This window comes from Macadamia integrifolia, chromosome 1 (assembly GCF_013358625.1).
Source record: "Macadamia integrifolia cultivar HAES 741 chromosome 1, SCU_Mint_v3, whole genome shotgun sequence".
NCBI classification, from domain to species: domain Eukaryota; kingdom Viridiplantae; phylum Streptophyta; class Magnoliopsida; order Proteales; family Proteaceae; genus Macadamia; species Macadamia integrifolia.
In genome coordinates, this window is record NC_056557.1 from 9919227 (window position 1) to 9925409 (window position 6183).

Below are 6183 nucleotides of genomic sequence, written 5' to 3' on the forward strand. Positions count from 1 at the left end.
GGGGGGGGAGTGGAATCATTTTGAAATATTTAGCTTGGACCAAAAAATCTTTAAATTTTAAGAAGTGGACTTATTAGTACTTTTCCCATTAAATATTTTTATTATGAGAATCACTTAAATTTTATACAAACAAATTACACCTGAGATGCCTAATATTTAAGATATCCATGTTTAAGTTACCTAATGTTTAAAAAACTATACTTGAGGTACCTAAATTTTAGGTTGTCTACATTTTAAAAATTTTGTTTGGGTTCTATAAGCACAAACGGTGTTGCTATATGTTGACACATTATCATGAAATAGCTAAAATGTCTTAAGCTTTTAGCTACCTCAAGTGTAATTACCCTTTCTCTATTTCTACTTGAATATGTAATCACCTAATCATTCATCATTACAGGTCCCATCTTCTTTGCATAGGAGGAGCTTTATTCATTCTAGGTATCTCTCTTGCATGAAAATTGTTGCTAGATGACTCCTAAGTGTGGACTTTTTTGGACCGAGTGAAGGATCTCCGCCCCCCCGGCTGGAAGTAGGGCTGTCAATTTCAGGTCTGCACTGGCAGGCCTGACCAAGCCCGACCGATTATAATTGGCCAAATACACAATGAACTTGTGAACAAGTAAGGCAGTCATACGTTTTTCAACCAAAGCTTATTGTTTGGTAACGTACATATACATAACTTCAATTTATTGTGTCATTCTTCTAGAGATTCAATCCCAAATCTAAAGCCAGATATAGTTTTTCTTTCGGCCAATATGATTAGGATTAATAGTGAAAGAAATATTATGTAGGTTATTTATTTTCTACTTTACCAAAAAAAAAGAAGGGGGGGTATTTAATTTCAGCAAAACCTTAATTTCATTCCCTGCTTTATTTAAGGTATACATGAATACTGTTTTGTGGATTGAGTTAAACATTTTGGAAATTTTGTAACCTATGTTTTCTGCATCAGGTTCCTTATCCATGTTGCAGCTGTCTTTGCTTTCAATTCCGACTTATTGGTGCATATGGAAGATCTACAACATAATTAGAGGTACCACAAAGCAAGTTGTTTACCAGTAATAGTAGAAAGGGGCTTAATGACCATGCATCTAATTCCTCTTGATCTAACTAGTCTTTAATTTTTGAGTTTGTTCACACTTCTATGTTTCTGATGTTCAATCATTAAGCTTGTCCATGTCCTTTCGAGACCCCTGGCCTATATATCTTGAAATTTTCCTGCACATACATAAATACGTGGTACACGTTACAAGAAATATCCCATAAGTCTTTTATTCATATATGATATTTCAGGTCGACACAGTTTTTCAAGTGGCAAATTTAATGTTCAAAAATTCATGAAAGGATAGTGCACAGTAGTGGTTAGAGTACCGTAGCTATACATGGATGTACATGGGGAAGCATTCTAATACAAATGGGAGTGTTTTATTGAATTAGGCTCTGAACTTTTTCAAGTGACTAATCCAGAACATGTACTATTTATTCAACAAGCAAAATCACCACTGCATAAATGGAGGAGATTGTACAATGAAGTTGGGCAGGCCACTCAAAAGAGTTCTTTCCCAATTTAATTTATGGAGAAAAGAACGCTACCTGTTTGTGCACTCCTGCATCCAGACACGGGTGGCGAAATGACCATTCTGCCCACCTGTTGGATGCCAGGTGTACACTCCCAAGAGTATTTTGAAATATCTAGTTTGGACTAAAAAGTACCGAAACTATAAGAAGTGGATTTGTTAGTACTTTTCCCTTTAAATATTTTTTTCTTTCATAGATTCCCTTTAAATTTTTATCAGTATATTACACCTGAGATACTTAATATTTAGTGTATACATGTTTAAGGTACCTGTTGTTTAAAAAAACTACATTTGAGGTATCCAACGTTAGGGTGTCTACATTTAAGATACCTAACATTTACAAAATTATGTTTGGGGCATAAGCACATGGGTGTTAGTATATGTTAACACATGACAATGAAATGACTAAAATATCTCAAGTTTTTAGTTACCTGAAATGTAATTTTTTAACCATTTTTTATTTCTACTTGAATATGTAATCAACTAATCATCAGTTATTACAGGTTTGATCTCCACAGAGGAGCTTTATTCATTCTAGGTATCTCTCTCTCTCTCTCTCTCTATCTATATATATATATATATAACAGAGAACTATTTCCAATAAATATATATGAGAGAAAGAATGCTCCCCCATTCAGTAGTCTCTATGCCCAGAGCCCCAGAGACAGTGCCCTGTTTTCTTTGGGGGCGGGGGGAGGAGGGCTGCAGGACCGTCTTTATATATATATATATATATATAAAACAGAGAACTATTTCCAATAAATATATATGAGAGAAAGAATGCTCCCCATTCAGTAGTCTCAATGCCCAGAGCCCTAGAGACAATGCCCTGTTTTCTTTTGGGGGGGTGGAAGGGCTGCAGGACCGTCTTTTCACAGCCCCTGAAAACAGGGTGCTGTGTCTGGGCTTACAGAACACAGACGGGTAGCGTTCTTTCTCCCTATGTTTGTGCTTTCGATTTCAGTAACCTCTGTTTGTGTAATATAGTTTTGAATTTTTTTTTTCTCTTTTCCCTTTCTCTGTTTTTGGTTGCTAAGGCTTCATTAACTCGGTAAAATTTTGTGTTTGTTTACCCTTTCCTCTTCAGTCCCCTCTCCATTAATAACTTCTTCTTCCCCCATAAAAGAAATGATGTCAAGGAGTGTTGTGTGCTCTGTGATTATTGCTTGAGGACACTAGATCCTTGCGAGGTTTTGATTTAGAAAAGGGAAAATAAGAGAGACCAGTTGGTGCAAAGCTGTTGGGTGAGCTTACCTTTCTTCAATTGTCTACTCAAGTGGCTAGTGCTAAGTGCCCTTCCCAAAAACACAATTCCTATGGAGATTAGTCCAAGTTGTAGCTTTCAGGTCAATCAAAGGTATAGACTTTGTTCCACAGACCTATCTAGATCCAATTTTTAGTTTCAATCCAGTCTATACAATTTGTCTCCAATTCATGGCCAGGTTCTTCAATAAAATCCCCATTTATGGATTAGTCCTTTAGCATAAAGGTTTTATTTCATTTTAGTTCCTGCTCACATAGTAATGAATAAAGAGACACAGAGCTAGGCAAAACGATTTCACCACAAATCTAATTCATAAACGAACTTCTGTAAGGACCAAACCAAATTTCAGCGAGACACTATAAGACCTCATGCTTTGGCTTCTTGATCTGTTTTTATATTATGCCAGGCATAGTATTATGTTTGTGATTTAAACAGGAAATTGCATTTTTTTTTTCTTCCCATTATTTACATCCGTGGTTATTGATATATTACCATTGATAGGTACTGCATTCACAATGACATTGTTCATTTACATTCTGTTTTATCACATATTTTGGAAGGGTCACTGCCTTGATGTGATACTTGGAGGAGGGGATAGCTACATTGCTGTGTGGATGCACCAGAAACCTGCCTGCGCATGGATAAGACAAGCTGCACCTCTACTACAAATACATGAGGGGCAGAGAACCCCTCACTGTCTTTGCTGTGCTACTGCAGGCTCTGGGGAATTCAAAATAGGTGAGCACTCATCTTGGGGTGGGCTTACTACTTAGATGCTCTCAGCTGCCGCACCTCTGCTACAAGTACACAAAGAACATGTGGTACAAGAAAGGCAGTTATACTTTTATCAACCAAAGCATATTGGTTGGTAATGTACATTTACATAACTGCAGTTTATTTGTTTGGCCCATACATATTTACTTTTGTCATATACTAGAGATTAGAGACCAAATACAAACCCAGATATAGTTTTTCTTTTGGCCAATATGAATTTTTTTTCTTTCTATAATCTATCTAATGGTGATCTTAGAAATGTAGTGGGTTGCTCTTCCTTCTTACTAGGAAGCAAAAAAGCGTCGCCGGTTATGAGTAGGAATGCGAGTTGGGTCATTGCCTCATTGGTGATGGGTTGAAGATTCGGTTTTGGAAGGATAGGTGGCTTGGAGATTTTTTTCATTGCTTATGTTATCTCCTTGTAGATCCTGGAACCCCTTTTTATCCAGTCAATGGAACTTGGAGCTTCCCTGTGGTGCTGCCTGAGGAGTTAGAAGGTGTCTGAGGTGTTGCTCTCTCCAAACTCAGAGAATTGTCGGGTATGTTTTCTTTCTCAGTCGGGTATTTTCTCTGTTCAATCAACTTGGGATGTTATTCGAGTGAAGTTCCCTCAGGTTCCTTGGTTTTCAATTGTTTGGAATAAATTTCTCACATCTCGTCAATCAGTTTTCAGTTTGGAGGATGACACTACTCCCTTCCCAGTGATAATATTATTCGGTGGAAAGTTCCTCTGGTCTCAGGGTGCTCCCCCTGCTGCAAGGCGTCTGAAAGTATGAACCATATTTTTTTAGAGTGTCCTCTGGCGGTTTCCGTTCGGAAGCTTTTTGTGCAAATATTTAATTTGAGATGTATTGGTTTCCCGTTTAATTCAAGAACTTTTTTCTTGGACCTCTTCTTTGAAAGACATTTGGATGACTACGGTGATTATTATTCCTTTCCAGCTAATGGGCAGAGAGGAATTTTCGAACATCTTTTGGCTATCATCTGGATCAAGCTTAATATGGATGGTGCGAAATGGGAAATCCGGGTCATGCAAGGGCTGGAGGAGTTTTTCAAACATCTTTTGCCTGTCATCTGGATCATTTCGATGACTTCTAACTTTATAGCTGAATTCTCTGCATTTTTTGAAGGGGTGAAGATGGCGCAGGAGATTGGTCTTTACCAAGTTATGGGTGGAATGTAACTCCGCTTCAGTGGTTACGTGTATCAAAAATCCGTCTTTCCCTTGGTTTTTATTACGAGTGGCATTTTTATAAGCTACTCATAGATAGCATTCTTTGGAGAATCAGCATTGTTATCATGAGATAAACAAGGTGGAGGATGCTTTGGCTAAGAAGGCATCTATGTCCTTGACATCGAATAACTTGGTTTCAGGTGGGATTTGGAAGAAAGACCTCGTTAAAGGTTTTGAGCGTATCATTTCGAGGGGTTCGATAAAGTTTTGAGTGGGTCTGTTCTTTCTGCTGATGGCAATGTCAAAGGTGGAGGGGCACTCTGGTAAGCATTTTTTATATGTATTTTAGCTTGTTCTGTCCTAATTTTGAGTTCTTTATCTTCTGGCCAGAAGCCCTCTCATATTCTGACAACAGGTCCTTCATTGTTCGTGCATCCAACAGGGATGCTCGACAAAAGAGGAAACAATCATCTTCAAAGAGTAGATGGGAGATGGGGGACTTCGTCTTGCAACCAACATTCCTTGTAGATGCTGGGCTTCAGCTTGGCGTTGAAGAATTCGCGACAAGTCTTCAGCACATAAAATGAACAAGTAAGGTCTCTCGAGCCTTGCCTCAGTCTCCAAGTGGGTACGATGTGGGTTATTTTGGATAGTAATTCTTTGCATTCTTGTTTTCCCATTTCATTTAACAAAAAATTGCTAACTATTGGAAAAAAAAAATGAGGGATTTGGGGTATAGTTTGTTCAGGCAAGAGCATAAGTTTGTTAATGTAGACCCAAGTTTTAACCAACCCCATTAAGTTGGGATAAAACTGGGTTTATTGTTTTGTTGTTGTAGACCCAAGTTCATACAACAGAATTTTTCATCATGTAAAATTGTGGGGCTACAAAAAATTGAAGGTATTTGAAATCAGAAAGCACAACATATTTCAGAATGAAGCCCTTGACGGGTTGCCCTCCCTCATGGTGTTGGTGATAAAGTATTGTCTAACTTTAAGAACACTGGATTTCTGTGTTTTTTTTTGTGAAATGAAGGAATTAATGGCTAGCTCAGTTCTATCCATTGAGTACGGATCATGATCAAAGGGTGGACTTCAACGCAATGATAAGGTTTTTCTATTACAATCTTGTGGACACAGTTTCAAGTTGGGTATCAGCTTCGCCGTGAAGCTGGGGTAAGGTGACATACATTATGTTCCTCCCTAGACCCTGCAGTGGCGAAAATATCATGTATTAGGTACACCTTTTTATCAATCATAATCAGGATTAGGATTGGTGTTGTGGATGCCGATTTGAGTTGAACGCACTATTCATTCATCTGGTTCTGATTTGTGAAACCATGTTGACGTGTAACTTTGATGTCCTATTTCCTTCCAATAATTTAGATTGATCTC

At 37.9% G+C, this 6183-nt stretch overlaps 1 pseudogene; it reads left to right on the forward strand.

The window, feature by feature from the left end:
- LOC122079073 overlaps positions 1-5724 on the forward strand; it is a 51787-nt pseudogene extending 46063 nt beyond the window's left edge.
- Positions 5725-6183: the final 459 nt, after the last annotated feature.